This window comes from Protopterus annectens, chromosome 3.part1, assembly GCF_019279795.1.
Source record: "Protopterus annectens isolate FY-2018-M chromosome 3.part1, PAN1.0, whole genome shotgun sequence".
Classification (NCBI taxonomy): Eukaryota; Metazoa; Chordata; order Ceratodontiformes; family Protopteridae; genus Protopterus; species Protopterus annectens.
The window spans coordinates 917,455,353-917,477,773 of NC_056732.1; positions in this window are offsets into that span (position 1 = coordinate 917,455,353).

Below are 22,421 nucleotides of genomic sequence, written 5' to 3' on the forward strand. Positions count from 1 at the left end.
CTTTTAAAGGAATGAATAACCATGTAGATACAAATTTTGAGATCAACACATGAGGAATAATTAAAGTAATTAACATGCCAAGAGGATGACCTTTAATAAGTACAGAAACTGAAACCTGAAATAGTGTATTTAAATACTGAGACAAGCCTGTGGTTGGAAAGTTTGTAAAACAAAATAAAGCAGTGATAGGAGTGCTATAATCATCCCTGCCTGCTATGGGCATATGGTAAAAGGTTTGTAGCTAGAGTGTTAGCCTTGCTCCCTCTACCATTGAATTCACATGAGATATATGCTGAATAATGGTCTATGAACCAATAGAGTATAACTGCTTGATAAGCTGATAACAAACTTGGCAGTTTTATACCTCCATTGCATTTCATGTCATGATATATACTTGGAGATTCCTGCAAAGAACAGGGAGACCAGAGAAATGCAAAGATTTTTCTATCCTATTTCCACAGTAGGTCATAGGAAAACTCTGCAGGAAGTATAATATCTTTGGAACTAGGGTATCTTTATGAGGGTGAGTCTTATTTCAGAAACAGCATTCCAAATATGCTGTAAATTCAGAAAATCATATGACAGCACTTGGGTATACTGCACCTTAAAATACCTAACTTTTTTATGACCAGAATTTAAAAATATCTCTAATGATTCAAAATAGGGAGGATTAATAAGGAAATCATACTTACTTACTTAGTTCAGTGGAGGAAGTAGAGAAATTACACATCATTAAAGCAGATGTAGCAGAAATGACTTTATGTCTTGCTATTGACATCCATTCACAAAGAATGTTCCAACAATTGAATTGCCAGAAAAGATCAAAAGGTCATCAGTGAATAAGGCTACTCCTCAGTGCTGTATGGGTTCAGTGGTCTGGTTGGGCAAATAAATGATGTATTTGTGAAGCATGACCAGAGGCTCAATAGCCAGAAAAAAAACAGTAATGTAGCCATAGGGATCCCTTGCCTAATCCTTTGAGTGACATTAGCAGTCAATTAAATGAAAGGCTGTACACAAATCTCGGCTGGAAATCCATAATACAAAGTTATAAGCACATCAGCAGAATATACTGGGAAGTTAAAAGCTGCTAGCACTCTGAAAAGGTAGGACCATCCAACACGATTGAAGGCCTTCTCTGCATCTACTGATAAAATAACTATTGCTTGGTAATGAGTATATGCTCTTTCTAAACACTGTACTTCTCTCAGGACATTATGTCATGATGTTCTCTGTCCTTAACAAATCCAACTTGATCTGGATGAATCAATGTTGGATGGAAGCTTAGAAGATTAGTTGATGCCTGTGGTGCCTGTGATGCCTGTGATGCCTAAGCATGCATGCTCTCTACATTTAAAGCAGTATCGATCTATAATTAGCAGGCAATGCTGTGTCCTTAGAAAGCATAAATATAGGTAGAAATAGGGATGGCTTCCATGATGGTGGAACTGTATCCCCTTGCCAAGGCTAGAGAGCACACCTGTCAGAGATGTCCCACAGCTGGTGAGAGGAGAAACATACAAAGCTCAGTGGAAGGCCATCTGTCCCCAGGACTTTATTGAAATTTTATTTAATAGCCGAAAGAATTTTGTACTTGGTGAAAAGTTGTACAAGAACTTGAGTATGTTCTTGTGACATGACAAGAATGGGATGAGGAGACACTGTCTCCCAACAGAAGTTGAATCTTGATCGCTCGATTCTGTGAAAACTGACTGAAAATAATTACTGAATCTAGGGTTTTAACAATTGCCAAATGCAGTTGACATCCTTTTACTTTATGAGAAAGCAAAGGGGTATTTACCCTAGCTTTGAACTTGCACCTTCTAGCCAATTGTGTATGGACTTGGGAAGACATTTGATAGTACCGTAGTTGAAGTTTATCTAGGATAATTTCAGTTTTCCTATTAATAATCTCTTGCGCTTACACTTAATATTTTGTAATGCAGCAGAATATAAGCTGAATATTTTCTTGTTTTCTTCCTGTAAGTCAGTTAATACAATGTCCAGGTTCTAAGCTTAACAAGTAGGAAACTTTTGAAGGTGTCCTATAGGAAATTAGGTCAATGCTTTCCACTTTCTAGAGCAGAACTGAATTCCTGAAAAGCCTCTGAGACTTGAGTGGGAAACTGAAGCCTTCTGATATAATAAGGTAGTACCTCCTAACACCTAGCATGAGGGGTCTAGCTTCTACAAATGTCATATCAGCACCTTGTGGTCTGAATATAGATAGGGCATGACATCATAACTGGGGAACAGTTCTAGAAGTGCTTCATCTATATAAACTGTGCCTGGCTTGAAGTGCTGAAAAGAATGAAATACTAGGTATATTGGACCAACCTGGAATTATCATTTATTTCCAGATCTACTAATACCATTTCATTTACTCATGACTTTAGGAATTTGGCACTAGCAGACAGAGTGGGGTCAGACATTGCAGAGGTGTCAGTAAGGTCTGTGATAGAATTAATCTCCATCACCAGAATAAAAGAGCTTTTGACTTTCACCTAAAAGAAGTGAAAAGCATTCCTGGCAGTCATAGCTCCCACAGTTGCATGTTCATAAAGAGAAACTAGATATGCAGTCAACCAATTCCTGGACTACTGCTCAACAACCCAACAACCTCTCCTCTTGGAAAACTAAAGGACTCCAGAATAGACAATAAGGAAATTACTTTTTAATAAGTGTAGCCACTCTCATTTTTTTTTTTTTTGTTGAAGGATTTGATGAGGAGACAGCTAAATTGCATTTCCCATTACATTAATTTTAAGTGTTCACCCTGAGAAAAATTATTTTCCTACAGAGTCAAAATATATGGGAAAAGAACCATGATACAGGCAACTAAACTAGCTCTTTTTAGGGGAATTGATACTATTAATATTAGTGCTAAGTAATTTCAATCAGAACTAATGTTCTGGTGGAAAAACAATCACTATCACTTGACCCCAAAACTGTATTCCAGAAAGCACAATCCTGATTGCTGCAAAGTTAGATAAATTAGAAATAAATCTCACACATTGAGTTTGAAATATGGTAAAAAGGAAGAAATTGCATGCAAAGCTGAAAGAAAAAAAATTGACAACTATCAAACTTCTGCATCTCAAATATCAATGGTCTACAGCAAAACTTTTATAGCATAAAATGTTATTGCAAAAACAATTGATTGTTTGTGTCTTTCGGCTTTTCCTGGTTAGGGGTCGCCACAGCGGAACTCCGGTCCGCTAATGATTGGCAGTTGATTTTTACGTACCGGCTTGCCAGGCCTGACGCACAACCTTCAACGAAGGTACGCCCATTCATGCATGTCTCCATGCAGAAGACGCTCTAGCTGAGAATTGAACCGGACAGCATCTTACTGTGAGGCAACAATGCTACCGCAGCACCACCACCGCGTTGAAGATCTCCAACTTTATGGGAAAACTAAAAAAATACAGTAAAAATATAAAAGCACCTGGGAACCAAGTCACAATATGCTTTAATGACAAATTCACAAAGTGACACTATTGAGCACTTTCGTCCCAAAGATAAGAACTTCATCAGAACAGTGAACAAAACAAAATGTGAGCTATATATATATTTTAGTTAATTTGTAAGTTAATTCTCTCCAGCGATTCAAAGAACTATGAGTAAATAAATCAATTAACTTCACCCAATAAATAAGCCATACTAATCAAACTTAACCCCCCCCATGAATCACATCCTTGTCCTAAAAATATAAACATAAAATATTAGTGATTTGAAAGTTAAAGAGCATATAAAAATTCAGAATAAAACTATCCAATAAAACAGTGACAAATGCTGTTAGAAAACCATAGTCATAGGTAAATAATAATAATAAATAATTAGAATGGCAATATACCAATAAAATGAAAAAGAGATTAAAAATAATTTTTGTTTATAAATAGCAAACAGTTTTAAGTTTTAAAACACAAGCTATAGATGTCATATTGTTCCAAGCAGGCAGAGCAGTTTCATTGCTACTCAGCTGCCACTGTAGCTCCATATATTCTAAAAACTCATCATCTAGTCCATGACTAGAGTTACTAGGGCAATAGTCTATAGCATAAAGTCCAAATTGATGAGAGTTCTCTATACAGAAGTGCTTAAATAAAGCATTGCATATGTCCTTTTTTTAATGTCATACAAATATCTATAAATGTGAGGTCTAAATGGCTCAATAGTTTTACCAGTATAAACAAGGACACATTAAACATTGAACCACATAAACAACCTCTGAGACCTCACAATTAATTGTGCACCTTAGTTTCACCATTCCATACTTGTAAATATGAAATGATGAATCTTCGATAATATATTTACTCTGCTTACATCATTCACAATGGGCCATTCTACTGTTGGTAGTGACAACCTGGGTACTTTCCAACATGTTCTTAAAGCAACTGTCCTTCTTATAGACTATCCTTTGGTTATCCCCCAAAAGATTAATGTACTCCTGATTAACACTAAACAATCTCCAGTTCCTGTAAATAATATCTCTAATATCAAAAAGTCCCTGTTAAAGGATAGTATAAAAGCACATCCACAGTCTGATTTGGAATTCTCATCTTGAAGTGGAGGTCCAGCAGTCGGACTGTCTCTTCCCAGTAATGGTAAAAATTGTCCATTTTCCCCTCTTCCTTTTGACCTACTGAAAAATGCTCTTTAAGCAACTAGTGGGATAATCCCATCTCTCAAATATGTTTAATAACTTGCCACTTTCCAGATCAAATATACAGTTCTGAGAAATAATTCTGGAAAGCCTAAAACACTGTCCTTTAACTAAGAAAATGCTGATGATGTACAGGGTACCAGCTGTTAAAATGTAAAAACTGTAGGAGTAAGTGGGTTCCCTGTAAATACAAGATTTGAATCTCATTTTCCCTATTCTTAAAAACAGAAATTTCCAAATAATGAATTTTGTCAACACAAAATTCCATGGTGAATTTTAAGAAATCAGTTGTAGACTCCAAGTAATGAAAAAAAATTGGTTCAATCTGTCCAGTGCACTGGCCATACAATAAAAATATCACCAAAAATATGTCCATATAGGGACCAACAACTCCTATATTCAGAAGGAAAAATGTACTGATTTTCCCAAAAGGCCATAACTAATCTGGCAAAAAATGGTGCACATGAGGCCCCCATGGTCGCCGCTTTGTTCTACTTTAATAGGTGACCCTCAAAAAAATTAAAATTGTTACTCAAAACCAGATCCATTAAAACTCTTAGTGTCTCCATTCTATTATGGTGCAACTAGTTGTTAAAACATAAAAACTCATAAAACCAGTCCAGGCCTAAAAGGTGGGGAATAACTGAATTCAAGTCATTGACATCTGTAGTCACAAAAATTAAATCATCAGTGTACAAATCATCCTTTACTCTAGCCAAAAAATCCCAAGAATCTCTATAAAGATGACCAATGTTTAAAAATGATGTCTTAAGCTGCCTATCAATAAACCATGCTATGGTAAATGTCTTAGATGCTTTTGCATCTACAATTGCATGCACTGGTGGATCCACTTGATTTTTGTGGATCTTGGGGTCCCAAAAATCATGGAAATTCTGGGATTCTTTGTGACCAAGTATTGAAACTCAGTATAAGGGATATAACCATTCATAAAAAATCTCCCCGACACCAAATCAGGCTTCTTATACAATATATTCATTTGATTAGGGGACATTTTATTACTATAGTCACTGGCATTCATTACCACTAGTCCACCCAGCTTGTCAGGTTTCATGTGTCTAATTTGCTTATTGTTAATAACATTCTTTAATAAAAAAAATTCATCAGTTAAATTAACTGGGGGGGGGTGTCTTCCTTTCATCTCGGTAAATAATGTCCGTAATATCATTCTCACATATCCTTCCAAATACTGAAATAATAGGATGTACAGGAGGAATCAATGTACTAGGTTTTGTACTGCATGTCACATTGAAAGTACTACCTGACACCCCATTGGTGAAATTCTTCTTCTTCTTTCAGCATCCCTTTTCAAATAAATCTGTCCAATCACTCATTACTACAGTATCACTAAATTAAAAATATTAAAGTCACCATAACAGTTCAAGACAATGTCCTTGTTGTTCAAAACTTGTGGTGATCCATGTGATTTCTCCCCCCCCCCATCCTCTGTAATTTGTGCATTGGTGGTGATATGAGTGGAGTTTGTGGGGATACTGTAGACCCTGTGACTCATCCCCTATTACCATTCTGAAGGGTCATCGCAACAGGTCTGCTGCACCTGATGACAAGCTTACACAAATGTTCTGTGGTGAGACCAATGAACAATAAAACACATTGAGTCCAGTGCCATGAAAGACTATGAAACATGTAGCAACAGTCTGAACCTTACAACAATGACAGGCTCTTTAACAGAACCATATAGTTCAACTAATAGACAGCCAAATAAATACAATAACACTTATCTTTAAGAGAAATCATATCGGTAGTGAGTCAAGACCCAGATCAATAACTTTAGTAACCTGTTTAGTTCTCTTAGGACCAGGTGAAGACAAAATGTAATCCATCTCCACTCTGCTTCTCTTTGTCACAGTCATAGACCAGTCCATATTGTCTGGGTGGATAGTGCAAGTACCTTGTCTCAGAGGTGTGATGAGGCATCTTCTTACTGATTGGAAAACATTTGAGCCATCTGGTGTACAGTATTAGCCACACAGGAAATAAAACAGTTGCCTTTAATCCCCTTTCCTTCAAAAAATTATTGAAGAGTCACTGCTCCCACTTTACCAGCAATTGCTTAGAAAAAGCATTGCCAAAGCATGTTTTTCAACCCAAACAGAAGATGTCTGTTTTCCCCATGCCACTTGAAAAACATTTTCATTTGTGGGTAAGACAGAAAGTACGCACTGATCTGTGAGGTCCATTTTGCTATGGGAGAACTTCTGAGACCTATTCACTCTCTCAATGTATCTTTTTGAGGAAAGGTCCAAGCCTGAGGTATTTGGTATCCATGACTACAAGAAGCAAAGCACATCTTTCTATTCAGCACCTTCTTGTAGCCCTAACATTTGCATTTTTTCATTGATTTCAGTTTTCCTGGTCATCAGTCTGGTTATTCAGAGACTGAGTAAAATATAACAAGAAGGAAATTTCATGTTCTGCCTCTTGTACCCATGTGATTTGGTACTAGTTGCTCTCTTCAAGTTTTGCTGCACAGTTTGCCATTCCAGCCACTGTAGACTTAACTTCCTGGACTTGGGTTTATAGTGAAGATTGAAAATTATCAATGAAGCTTGTTAACTGAGGTAAAACAGGCGATGTCTAACAGCTCTGCCTTACAAATAGTTTCAGTTACAGTGCACTAACTCCTCCCTTGGTATGTGTAGTTAGGCTGGAGGTCGTTGCCAGAGTAGAAGCAGCAGAAGTACTGGAGAAGTATGAGACCGAAGGTTATCTGGATTAGTTATCACTTTGAGCAAAAACATATCCTGGCTGAGAAATGGCCCAGCAATAGTGAAAGAACATGGCTATACATGTAAAGGAGCAAGGTTATTAATATTTAGCTTCAGGGCTCAGTTTTTAGTTGTTCACATTTCTGACTCTAGAACAGAAAGCCAACAATGTGCTATTTTTTTTTGATAAAATTATCACGGGGGTCATACTTTAATCTTGTTTTGATCTGAATGTTCTTCTTGAACCTATTTTCCAAGAATGAATCTACCAAGTGCACAAAGCTATGCATTACAATAAGGTCATGACCCGTGTTGCCTAAACTTTCTAACATATGACCTACTTTCCATTTTGCATCGAGTAATAAACATCAGATTTTTTACTCTGGTTTTAAGCCAGGTACCTATCATTTTCATAAGGTCAGTAATGATGCAACTCCTGATCTATTTAATACTTTTGTAGTTAAATAATTTCAAATCTTGAAATGCAGAGTAGCTATAATTGTAGTTTTTTTCAGAGCTCTCTGATATTCAAACAGCATGAGTCTTCTCTGACATTTAAGTTATGTACTAAGGTTGTTATTGATACTGTGCTCATCTTTTAACAGATTGTTCCTTATTTAATCCTTCCCTACATTATCATAAGTTTTAGCTAAAGAGAAATTTGAAACTGGAAGTTTACAAGCGGGCACTTTAATGTGATTGAAATACTAAGTTTTAAGTAATGCAGCACCTCTTTGTTCAATCATTCATTTATTACCCAGTTCTGTAATTCAACATTTGTGTATGCCTTTAAATTAATATTTTATTCATTAAGCGTTCACAGCAATTCTGAAAACAATAATGTAGGATTCAGACATGTTTCAAGTACATTTCTCATGACATAGAGAGATCTCTTAAAAAGTCTGTGACGCTTTTGATATTAATATATCAAGATAAAGGAAAAACATTCATATGTGACCCCACTTGTAATACTTCAGTTTGGTCCATCATCCCTAGAGTAATTTTGTGCCATCTTGACATCAACTGACAACCAATTGAATGGGGGGTTAGTAACTGCAAAGTGGGATACAACTGTGAGCTGCCAATGTGCATCATCACATGTTACTGAATTGGAATCTTTCAGTTTCCTTTTGTATGCATTGTGACTAAGCAATTTGTTTAACAGTACAGTGCTCCCAAGTCACACCTATAAGAATGATCTAGTACTTAACATATTTACCTAATTAATAAATTACTAAATGAAAATAAACATTATTACTACTTTAACTGGAAGTCAGATGAGTGGCAACACTTAATAATTATGGGGTACACTGTGGCAGTCATCGCCTTTCCCATATACTGATTGATATCACACAATTAAGTCCTCTGAGACCAAAATTGATAAATCAATATAGTACAAACATTAGTCTTGAATAAATAAAATAAAGTGTTTTTGGATGGGGCCATGCAACCCTGAACTCTAGATGTAGGGAATTTTGCCCACCACTCTCCACACTTACATATTCTGACTTCCTGGTTGTAAACCATGGTTTAAATTAAACTGCAAGAAATGGATAAAGTGTTCCCACATGATATCTGGAGATGTAAGAGTATACCTACATTACAGATACAGTTCACAATGTAAAACAGAAACACTGAAGCAATAGAAAATAAATGTTAATTTAATATCCCACCTCTTGTAAAAAGGTGCAAACCCAACAACCGCACACACACACACACACACACACACACACACACACACACACACACACACACACACACACACAAAGGAAGTTACACTTAGCCAACTGCAATATAAGTGCTGCTTCAATCTAACTTTCATTCAAATTATCCAGACATATTAATTCAATAATACTGCTATTAATACCATTGGGTCCAATTAAATGACAGTATTACCCATATAAAGGGTATGAAAGTTGCACAATTTTCTTTAAGAAATGCTGTTAAAGTGTTATGATCCCTTGACTTTTACAATTAATGGACATCACAGAAGTTTCACTAAATGACCTAATCTACTGCACAGTGGTTCTAGTCCATTAAAAACAATCTCAGCATAATGAAACCAAAACAAAAAACAGAGAGACTTCAAAAAGAGTCAAGAAAAGATCATGATAACTGAAAAAATATTTAAAGAAATCTGCACCCTGTACCAATGTGTGGGTCTGATAATTGTAGACAATGATACCCTCTAAAGCAACATCATGTAAGAGTCACTTTTCTTTCAGCCTGGCACTTATAGTCCTGGTAAGGGCAAAAATAAATTTACCTGTAGAGTGAAAAGAACAAGCTATGTTTCAACTGTGCCATTGGAAATGCAGGGATCTAAGATGGTGTAATGAGATCCCACATTTGTAGTAAAAAAATAAGTCTGCTTTTTGTGCTTTCCCCATGTGTTTTGTTAGAATTGTTTTTTTTTTTTTTTGGTTATGGTTATATATTGGTTTTATTTAGGTTAGATTGCATAATTGTATTTACTTTGTCTGTGATGGCTGCTCCTCAGAGAAACAGCAGAATATTAATAAGCATTTTAAAGGGTACTTTTATTTTTCTGCAAATAAGTACTGTCTCAGACTCAATATGTGTGTGTGTGTGAGTTTTGTTATTATTTGGCATTAGTATGTTTAGTATTTCTTTTGAATTGTATTTGTTGTAAGGATTTATTTAGGGGTTGTTAGCTGTTAACCATTTGCATTTCAAGATAATAAAGCCATTCAATTAAAACACATGAAAATGAGATTATCATAGGGAAGAACCAAGGGAAGGCAAACTAGATATGAACATATGCAAGTCATAGTATGGTGTTGCATTTCTTTGCTTTTTCAGTTTTACTGTGAACTCATTTTAGCTCTGAGGAAGACTGCAATCCTGCTGCTCCAAACTATTACATGTCACACATACGTGTTATGTCCACCATAATGTTAAACTTCATAACAGAAACCTAACTCACTGCCTAAGATTTGTAGGAACTTGTGGAAGACTAGTTGCACAAAATGTTATGCTTCCTTGATAACTATACACAATTCAAGCTATATACATTTTTTTGTCTTGTTATATTCTAGATTGCAATTTGTAATATGACATTAAGAAATAAATCCTAGCTGGTGCCTTAGCACATGAATTTTGACTGAGACTGGTTGCCCATATATCTTCCAGGCTAACTTTCACAGGTTCTGAAAGCAAACATGCTGGGCGTAATTTTCAAAAACCACCAAAAAACACACACTGTTTTTCATTTCTCTAATATTGTCACTTCTGTTTTGGCAAGGTTGCTCTAAATGACCATGTTTATTGTGTTCCATCCATTTTCATTTTATTTCTGGTTTTACTTAACCTAATATGCCTCATTAAAATATATGATTATCACAGAATATTTTGCACTAGTGTTGAATCCCCACAACTCTTCTATACAAAAAATACTTGAATATTCACTTACTATATCTATCATAGGAAGACTGATTTCCCGTTACTGATTTTTTAAAATTATTTTACCAAACATTTTGATTAAACAACAAAAAACATTACTTTGACATCTTGATGACATAATAAATAACCATAACAAATCAAAAATTAATTTCTACTATTAAATAATAAATCTTCATATTTAATTGATAAAACTATACTAAACATGTGTATATATATATATATATATATATATATATATATATATATATATATATATATATATATATATATTTGGGTCTAATTCTAAATTTCAAAATCCCAAAACTTCATAACGTCATACCTCTAAATCCTGATGTTCAGAAGTTCGTGGTCTTGGAATCTTGAAAATAAAAATAAAAAAAACACCTAAAAGAAGAAATTCTTATACATCATGTTTTTCTTGGGGGCAAGCCTCCCCTGCACCCCCATGTGGGGGGGGGGCTTCACCCCATACCTCCCACAAATTAAATGTACCACCTCTGTGATCAAACTATAGTGAAGAGAATGGCAAAGTTCCCATTCCGCACTATATAACGATCTTGATTGATACATTTCAAGATTCTAAATCTTCAAACTTCTGAATGTCATGATTTAGAAGTATTAGGTTTTGGGATTTCAAAATTTAAAAGTGAACCTATATCTATCTATATATATATATATATATATATGGGTCTACCTGACAACGTCGACAAGCCACAACATCGACAACCAGTTTACCGACACCACATAACCGACAGTTCACAAGGTCGACAAGCCACAACATCGACAACCAGTTTACCGACAGCACATCAAAACAAATCCCCTGTCCAAAAAGCACACACACAACACAAGCACACCAAAATCCTTACAAACCCACACTAAACCTGACATACACAACTATCTACAACCTTAACCCAAACCCTAACCCTAAGGTCCGTCACTATCACACACTTACCTAACCCGCGCCCTAACCCTAACTCACTTAACCCGCCCCTAACCCAAAGACTATCACTACCGCACACTTACCTAACCCGCGCCCTAACCCTAACTCACTTAACCCGCCCCTAACCCAAAGACTATCACTACCGCACACTTACCTAACCCGCGCCCTAACCCTAACTCACTTAACCCGCCCCTAACCCAAAGACTATCACTACCGCACACTTACCTAACCCGCGCCCTAACCCTAACTCACTTAACCCACCCCTATCCCTACAGACCGTCAATATCGCACACTTACCTTACTCGCACCCTAACGTCCGTCACTACCGCATACTTACACAGCCTTTTCCCATGTCGGTGTTCTCAGCGTCGGTGTTTTCATCCGTCGGTCTTCTCAGTTGTCGATCTTCTGGCGTCGGTGTTCTCGGTGTCGGCGTTCTGAGCTGTCGACGTTGTCAGGTAGACCCATATATATATATATATATATATATATATATATATATATATATATATATATATATATATATATATTATGTGCATTGTGTCATTTAATATTAATAATATTCTCAGTGCTGACACATTAATATTAATAATGTAGATTATCACACAGTAGTTATATTATATTATGGTAACAATATCGATAACTTCAACCAGAAACTATAATCTATAGATTTGTGCTTAGTTCTCAGTGTTTTGGTATCAATTTCATATTTATATGTAATAATGGTTGTTTTGATAAATTTATTGAAGGAAGTTGTAGCAAAATGTAACCTATTTCTTCTAATTTATTTTATGCAAAGGCTAGCAAACATTGATTTGTTTAATAAAGAGGGAGTTGGAGCATTCAATAAAACTTAACGATTAATCCAAATAAAATTACATGGTCACAACACCTGACCATAGAACAAGTGTAGCCAGTCAACTTTGTCTGTCATATTATATCTCTAGTAACACTTACCAAATGATATATTTCCTATTTTATGTGGAGTGATGTATTGCTTAAGAAAATTATCCTAGAATATGTCTTAAAAACGCAGAGGATGCTGTCTTGTTGTCTCATATTACTATTACTATTTTATCTGATTAACTAAAGATGTTGAGTGAAAAAACTCCAACATGTTTTTTGTAGGTCTATTCTGCAATATAATACTATTTCATAGAATCTAGAAAAATATTATTAATTGCATCTTTCTTTATTAATGTAAATTTAATATAATTTAACAATGATGGATAATACTTAGTTTCTGCTTCAACTGCATTATACAATTAAGTAGTCATAATCTGCCTGTTACTTTAAACTATTAATCAAACATCTAGACCTAAATCATATTTGCACTTAACTTCATGAGTTGAAAGAAATTTTCCTTCAAAATTTGAAAAGATTCATCAAACCATTTCATAACAATTTATTATTTACAACCCACTGCAAGCTTCAGTAAAGCTTGGTATAAGGAAAATTGGGAATACAATAAATAGCCATCATTTTAGTGGTTCTGTATCTATGTGTAAGTGATAAAATGAAATATTGTATTATTTTAATTTGATCTTGGAGGAGTAGGGGCATGCAGGTATAAGTCCCTGTTTAATACATATAACATTATATTACCTATTTCATTCATACTTTGGTCTAATATTTTGACAATCTTATTCCTCTGTATTTTTTTTCATTTTGCAACAGATGAATCATCTGACCATTAAAGAATAACATTAAGAAGAGGAGCTTAAACATAATTCCAAATCTGCAAACCCAGTTATTTCAATTGCCCATTCTTTAATATAATGACTAATGGTTATAAAGCAATTCATTTGGAGCCAAATAAAACGTATAGTATCTTATTTACATTTTATATATGATTTTTTCTTATAAAATATACCATTTGAATAAAATATATTTAGCAATTTTATCATTTTAACTGGATTATATCTTTCCTAAAAAAAACAATAATTTCTCCCAATTAAGTCTTTTTTGATTTATTTGATAATATGTTTATAAGTAATTTGAACATCATCATTAAAATGCTGTAAAAGGTTAATACCAAGTGACATGAAACTTTTATGATCAAAATTATATTGATATTTCATTGTTATAGGTTGATATGGATTTTTGATTTATTAGTATCACATTTGCTTTTACATTTTTTGCATTAAATATAGAATAAAAAAAGTTTTGTAAACAATTTTATTACCTCATTTAGTTTCATTATAGATTTATTATTATTAGTACAGGTTAATAATGTGTCATCTATAATTATTATTTATTTGCTTGTTTGTTTGTTCATTTATTTGTGTTAGTTTCAATCTCAATTTCAAGTCTCAATATTTTAAACATCCCAATATCCCAACAAGAACTTTGAATTTATACCTAGATTTCATGTGACTTGCCAAACAAAGAATTTAATATATTTAGCCAATTGCAATGATTGCAATTGTTTTTATAGAGGAAAGACAGTAAAACGTTTAAGGGACAGGATCTATGGTCACCTCTATGATATTAAAATAGCAATTTACAGAATGCGCTAGCAAAACACATTGTTGAATACAAAATGCACACTTTCAGCTTCATGGTTTTGCAGCCTTTACAAAGCAATATTAGGAAGGGTAACATGAATAACTTTTTAGAAAGGCTTGAACTAAAATGGATTTTGAGACTTCAAGCACATTTGTATCCAGGACTAAACATTGCTGTCTGTATAAAACCTGTGTTGGCAGCGAGACGTAATAGAAAAGTCAAAAGTCTTAAAAAGTGGTGATTGTTGTTTTATTATCTTAATTAATTGTTTTAATTTAATTTAACCCAATGATTTTATTGTTTAATGAATTGATTACTTAATAGTCTTAGCTATTGAGATGATATATAAATTGTGTTTTTGTGATTTGTTATTTGGGATCTGATGAAGCGTAGTTCGCTAAGTGAAAGCGCTTATCCATTTTTCATGCTGCTATTGTTGTTTCAAGACTAATTACAAAATCTGGAAGCCTCAGGCTAGGTGGTCATTTTGTTTTTGTTTTCTTGATTTGTGTTAGTTTAGAAGGATAGAGAACTAATCCACTTGAAACTATTTTAAACCTAGCTTAGGAGCATTGGCTAACTGTCATTCTCAGAGCCACACGTAAGGTAAATGGAAGCTAAAGGAATCAAATTATGGACTACAGAAAGCAGCTAATTAACAGCTGATATATGTACATTTCTGTGCTAAATGCCAGTAAAAATTCTGATGGGCAGTCATCATTTATTTTAAAACTTAAATTCTCTCATCTTTGTCTATTGCATTTTGTTAAATGTGCTATCACCGCTGCAATAGTAGGGTGAAAATAAATATTGTTTTGCTCCTTTTGTAATATTTATTAATTGTGAAAAATACTTCTTGTTGTTATATATAGTAAGCTGTTGATTGTATAATTTGTTTACTGGACAGACAAAAGACATTGTAAATGCAAATATTTATATTACCTTAAACTACTATTCTCAGTCTGTGTATGTGTGCATGTGAGTGTGTGTATAAATAAATACTTCATTCCTGTATGCTAAAGTAGTTACATTGCAAAGGAAAGAATAAGCTGTAAACAACATCAACATCATATGAGCCACGTTCTTTGGGTATATTATTTGGTTTCATTGTGTTGTTGACTGCCAAATTGTGTTTATTATTGGGCTATGAGTAAACCAGACAGCATAAGTCAAACAAGTTTAATGTTAATATTTAATGTCAGCTATGAATACATTTTAATATGGCTAATTTTTGTAGGCACACAGGTATTAAATGCATTGTGTTTGGGTTGCAACAGTTTGTCTAGAAGTTAATGCAGATGAGTAAGACTATGAGATGTTATTGAGCTGCTTCCTGTTGTGGAGAGGGGGGTTGATTCCTAAATCTTTGTCTTCTGTGTGACTCTTAACAAGATGACTTCATCAAACAGTGATCCTGGGCTGTTTTGAACAGGGACATTGGTCTATCCCAGGTTTTTACCAAGTGCATTATTTATTTGTCTTTTGAATTTCTGCACCGTTCACATATAGTCACTAATTAGTACTACAGTATATACCATTTAACAATGAAACTCAGCAAAACTCTTGTAATTTAGTGGGTCACAGATGCATTTTAATAAATATGATTTTCAAGGAAAGAAATGTTTTCTGTCGTTCATACTAAATCTGTTTTCAGTATAAGATTATTCTGTTTTGTTGAATAAATGAATATCAGTGTTTTTGATTAACAATTTGGAATTGTTGTATCTTTTGGCTTTTAGGGGTCGCCACAGTGGAAATCTGGTCCGCTAATGATTGGCAGTAGATTTTGCCATACCGAGTTGCCAGCTCAGACGTACAACCTTTAACGAAGGTACGGCCATTCACGCATGTCTCCAGACAGAAGACGCTATAGCTGAGAATCGAACGGAAAACGTCTTACTGCCAGGCAAACGTTTTAAATTAAATCCAAATCTATGTGAACATTGCAATAGTTAAGAAGAAAAAATAAAGAAAAAAATAGTATACACAGTGGCATGTTTGAACAGTGTTTCATGATAATTGGGGTGAGACACCTAAATGATAGCTTACTGGTATGGCTGGGGTCTGGCCCATTGTCCTGCCTAGGACCCCAATTGACCATGATCCATCTCTGCCTATGTACGGAGGTGCATCTTAACAGCAGCCTAGTCAAAGAGGACAGCAATGGCATACTGGGCCATGCCATAAAGAGAAATAAAAAAAAATATATATATATACATATATATATATATATATATATATATATATATTAGTAACCTCAGTAACACATTAGAAAATGGCAACAATTAATCTCTCTCTCTCTCTCTATATATATATATATATATATATATATATATATATATATATATATATATATATATATATATATATATACGGTACTTACGTATTATCGCAACCAGATTTCCGAAGTCACAGAAATGGAAATGTCTCTTCAAAAACATGTTTCTTAACCTTGAAAGTGGTGTGTAAGCAAGTAATTAGTAGTGGGTGACTTTGGGTATGAGGTCCGAAGAGGAAAAACGGTCAAATTTTCAGCTGCTGGGGGAGCGTGTCTCACTTGTTCCACGACTTGCACAGTGCTACACTGCATTGTAATTTCCACATTCCTGCGCACAACTTCAGCAAAGGCAAGATTGTCAAGGACATACCATTTAACTCTTGCTGTATGACATGCACGCTCAAACAGCACTCCCAATAAAATACATTACAGTAAGTATCTGTCGTAATTATTAACTACATTTGCAATAGTTAGATGGAACTCTGGCCTCTTCTCATCTTTGGACTGTTGTCAACATCTATTATTTTCTGGTGTAGACTACCTACTAATCTCCAGCCTTCCTACTCTTAGAGAATGCAATCATTACCTTAAATTACATATGATATAGCAGCATTGTAAATGAAACTCACTTACCTAGCAAAAGAATATCATACGTAACTACAATAACTAAAGTACAATAACGCCAAAAACATCACTACTCCCAACTTCTTCTATTAAAAATGGGCACGGAATCAGCTAACATCATTCATCCTCATAATGTAAAATTAGTAAGAATGCAATGGTTCTTTATACATTGATAAAAACCTTGGTTACAAATAATAGGTGTACCCAAAGCAAACTTTCTGTTTCTGTGTTTTCCTTCTGTGAACAATTCCTTCTACTCTGTGAAAATATTCCAACAGACACTACAAGACCATCCATGATAACTCAAGCATGCGTCTGTAAGGCACGCAAAACAGGTAGAGGAGTTTTAAAGTGTTCCTATTCCTGAAAGAAATGTAAACATTTTGGTCAGTAGTAAGGACTATGATCAGCAGTTTAAAATGTTTCAGGTACTTGTTTGTCTGCAGGCATGTGCTTTTCGCAACTACGAAAATCTGGTTGCGATAATACGTAAGTACTATACATATATATATATATATATATATATATATATATATATATATATATATATATATATATATATATATATATATATATACATATACATATACATATCCATCTGTCTGTCTATCTTTATCTATCAATTCCTTTTAGCAAAGTAATCCAATTTCTTAATATTTTAACAAAAGCCGAAAACGTCCTAGCTTTCAGAAAGAATATCACCATGAGTGATAAATGGGCAATGTGGGGTCATGTATTAGTGCAGTGGTGATGATCCAGAATTCAGCAGCAAGGTAAAGACTCTCTAAGCAACACCTCATTAGTGCCTCATTATCACATCTCTGAATTGAACACTGTGCTGTCAGACCTGACTGTCCTAATGTCCTTGTACCAGCCCACAAATCACAGTACCACAAACACATTCTGACAAGTACCCACCCACTCACATACCCCCACACAGTCATACACACACACACACACACACACACACACACACACACACACACACACACACACACACACAAACACACACAAACACGCGCGCACACATACACATTATAGTAGCTGCAATTGTGTTTCTACAGACATGCACACACATGTACATGTGCACTTACAAACATATGCATGCACACACACAAATACATGCACCCATGCACACGCATGCACAGACACACATCATAACAGCTGCATTCATGTCCCTACAGACATGCACACACACATACACGTGCATATACACAAATAAACACACACATGCAAATACGTGCATGCACACACAAACACACACACACATACACACACGCACACACACACACACACACACACACACACACACACACACACACACACACACACACACACACACACACACACACACACACACAGACACACACACACACACACATGTACACACAAACACAAAGATGATTTGGATGAACTTATCAATAGTCATACTACAAGTCTTGATCCAGTCATAGCAATGAATGGGTGTACGCCATCAAATACCAGCATACACTTTTTCCTCCTCAGGACCAAAATTACATGGTGAAACAATTCTCTGAATCATTTTACTGCCTAGTGCCAGTGCTATATTCTATGGAAAGCACATGGCTAATTAGCATGAGCCAGGCCTATGGCCTGCTAAATTTGCAAACCCCCTCTTTAGACAGAGCCCATTCCTTGGTGTTGTTAGTATCTAAATGACAAAACTATCAACACAGAAAAAGAAACACAAAGCAAACTTAAGGAGTTACTCCTTAATGCTAGGAGCCTAAACAAGAAACCCCACACCCTATACGCTCTTCTCACCCTGGAGAATGTGGACATTTACTGTTATTGATAAAATAATGGATGACAGGACTAAAAATCGGGGTGGCATGATATTCTGAATGCTAAGAAGAAGAAATGGATTATTAAATTAGGTGGGCTTTTTCAGCCTGGCTTAAATGATCATTTGTGATTAACTAAAAACCAATTGTATCTAATTAATGGATTTGTGTAAATTCTGGGATGTGACTATATGCTGTTTAACACTAAGGAAGGCTATTTCAGCCAAAACTGGTCTGGTTCAATTCTGTGGGGTTTAAGGGTTTTTTACCCTGCCCGTTTGGTGTTTATGGTTTAATAAATATAGAGTTATTTAAACCACATTTGGTGCTGGCCCCTATTTTTTGCACTTACTTTCAGTTTATTGGGCCTGCGCACTTGCCGTTTTTGCAAGGATCTTTTCTGCTTGGCAGTTACAAGCCCCCTCATTACTTTCCTAGTCAGCTACAAGCCCCCCTCTATTTCCCACAAAGCTCACAACTCTTCTGTAGACCTACTAGATGTGCTCACCATCCAACCAAATACCCTATTCTTAGGAGATGTTTATCTACCCCTCTATAGACTGGGAATCATAGACTACCTCTAACTGGCATGCACAAAGTTTCCTGGATGTTATCAGCATGAACACTCTAGACCAAATACTGCACACTCCGACCCAAGGATCAAAAATGCTGTACATAATATTCACCAGCATGGAAGAACATTGCACTCTCCCCTATGCCACATCTTTACTGTTGAGGTTGGACCACAAAACTGTTCCCTTTGAAATACAAAGCAACCTGAAAAAAAAAACTAAATCTGTAACACTTAGGAACTATTCCACAGCAAACTGCACCCTACTATGTAATAGTTTGTCAAAATTCACTAGCTCCCCCAAAACCCAAGAACACAACTACCTATGCAGAATTATTCACAGAAACCCTGTATAAACATGTAAATGACTGCACTGAGGCTGTCGTATCTTCCAGAAGTTAGTTCAAATCTAACATCAAAAACAAACCCTGCTTGAGGAATTGTTACCTTAACAGAGTGTATAACAAAAGAAAAAGACATCATGTCCAAAAATCAGAAGGAGCAACTCTCATAAAGAAAAAACTTCTCTGATTTAACTAAACAAGAAATTAAGAGGTCTATAAAAGTCCATCAGGCCAATTACAAAGTCAGGATAGCTAATAGTGTAAAGAAAATCGCAAGGCCTTCTTTAGCTATGTCAAGAAATGTAAAGGTAACAATCAGCAGTGTGCAGAACTGGTTGCAAAATGCACAACCTTCACTGGTTAGAATGACATAGGAAATCTACTGTCTGATAAATTTAGCTCTAACGTCACCGCACCACTATACTTTGTGAAATCCCTTCTAGCATACACCCAAACCAATGATCAACAGTGTGCAGGACAAGGTGGCACTCACTATGACCAAAAATACTGATTCATTGGGCCCTAACAATATCTAGAGTTGCCACCTAAATAGCCTAAAACATGATCTAGGAGGACCACTTAAGGCACTCTTCATCTACAGCCTTAAAACCGGTTTTGAGCCAGGTGAATGGAGGGTCACAATGGTCATCCCTCTTCATAAGGGTGAACCATTAACTGACCCAAGGAAATACAGACCTATCACTCTGACAAGTCTAATATGGAAAGCCAAAGAATAAAATATCATGGAAATGGTCAACAAATACATTGGCAACCTACAGACATGGAACCCATCCAAATTTGGATTTGTTAAGGGAAGATCTTACCTACTCAACCTGGTAGACATCTTCATGACTGTCACCAAGTCTATGGAAGAGGAGAAAATGGTGCATACTGCCTACCTTGACCTGGCCAAGGCATGTGATATAATACCCTACTCAGGTATTATTGACTTTCAGAACTAGACATAAATCCCTACAAAATTCACTGGATTGTAGGCTGGCTCACAGATAGGATCCAAGAAGTCAGGATCATTGAGACCACCTCCAGCAGGAGACCATTCACCAGCAGAGTATCCCAGGTCTCTGTGTTTGACATCTACTTCTCAGAAGTCAAGGCTATTATCAAAGGCCTCTATCTGACCAAGATCACAGATGACTGTAAATTGGAAGCTATAATAGATTTACTTCATGACACTGGCATTCTGTAAGAGGGTCTAACACAAACAAATGACTGGTGCCAAAGCTGCAAATTAAAACGCAAAGTGGAGAAATTAAATGTAGTGTCCTTTGGGAAACCATCCACCCAAGCTAACTATTCCATCAATAAAAAACCCCTTAAGAGCTGATATGGTAGTTAGAGATCTGTGAATATATGTATACAGTAGTCTGGCCTTTGACCAACATGTAGTCACGACAGTAAGAAAATCATTCTATGTCTCTCAACTCAAAAGCAAGTGTATGGCATCCAGGTCCAAGGAAGTTATAATACCACTCTACACAGCCCTTATCAGGCCCATCATTGAGTGCAATGCCCCCTTTGCTATGTACCTAACCAGGCACTTACAATAGTTAGAACACCTTCAAATATTATTCACCAGGAGAATCCTGAATATCAATGCCCTGTCCTATACAGATTGCCTTAAGCCTTTATCGCTGTACTCAGTCTCCACAGGTTACTGACGGACTATCTATGACTGACATGTAAGTCATCCTCACATCCAGCTCTAATGGACCTCCTGCCCATCAGCAAAACAAACAGCACTAAAATAACTAGATCCAGTAACCTAACCTTTGTCCATGACATAGAATATCCTGGAGAGAGTGATACGTCTCTCAAAGGATCCCCACACTATAGAATAACTTCCCTATACATGTGAAGCAGAGTTCATCTTTGATGCTATTCAAGTAAAACCATGATCTTTGGATGCAAATTCTCAAATTCACCCCTGCTCAGGAACTCATGTGTTTAAAGGACAGAGGTTGACAGTAAGCAAATTAATCGCCAACTAACATAACCTCCTACATAACCCTTAGCTACCTCATTACTAACATACCCCTCTATACATGCATCCAAGGTACTCAGGGATGAATCTGGATGGGATGAATGGATAGGCTTATAAAGACCCTGGTGGTCATTAACTTTTGAGCCTATGAACAAAATATTTTCTATGGTACAGGGTTTAATTCCTCAACCTTCATTTTCTCTCAACCTTTATTTGAAAAGACATTGAGAGGGACTAGTACAATAGTTAAGGTCTTTACTGGATAAATACAAGTACAGGGTTTGACTATAACTTCTAGTTGCCCTCATGGACTTGGGTGCTATAATTGTCAGTCTGATTATGTAATATATTGTAAGGGATTTGGTAGGCCTGGAAAGGACAAGATGAGATGGAGTTCCTATGCATACCTTCAACTGTCCAGATTTTTGCAGAATATCCCTTTTTTGTCTCATATTTGTGGTCTGTTCCTCATAACACTTGCGTTTTTTTCTGGTCAATAATGGAGGATTTAAA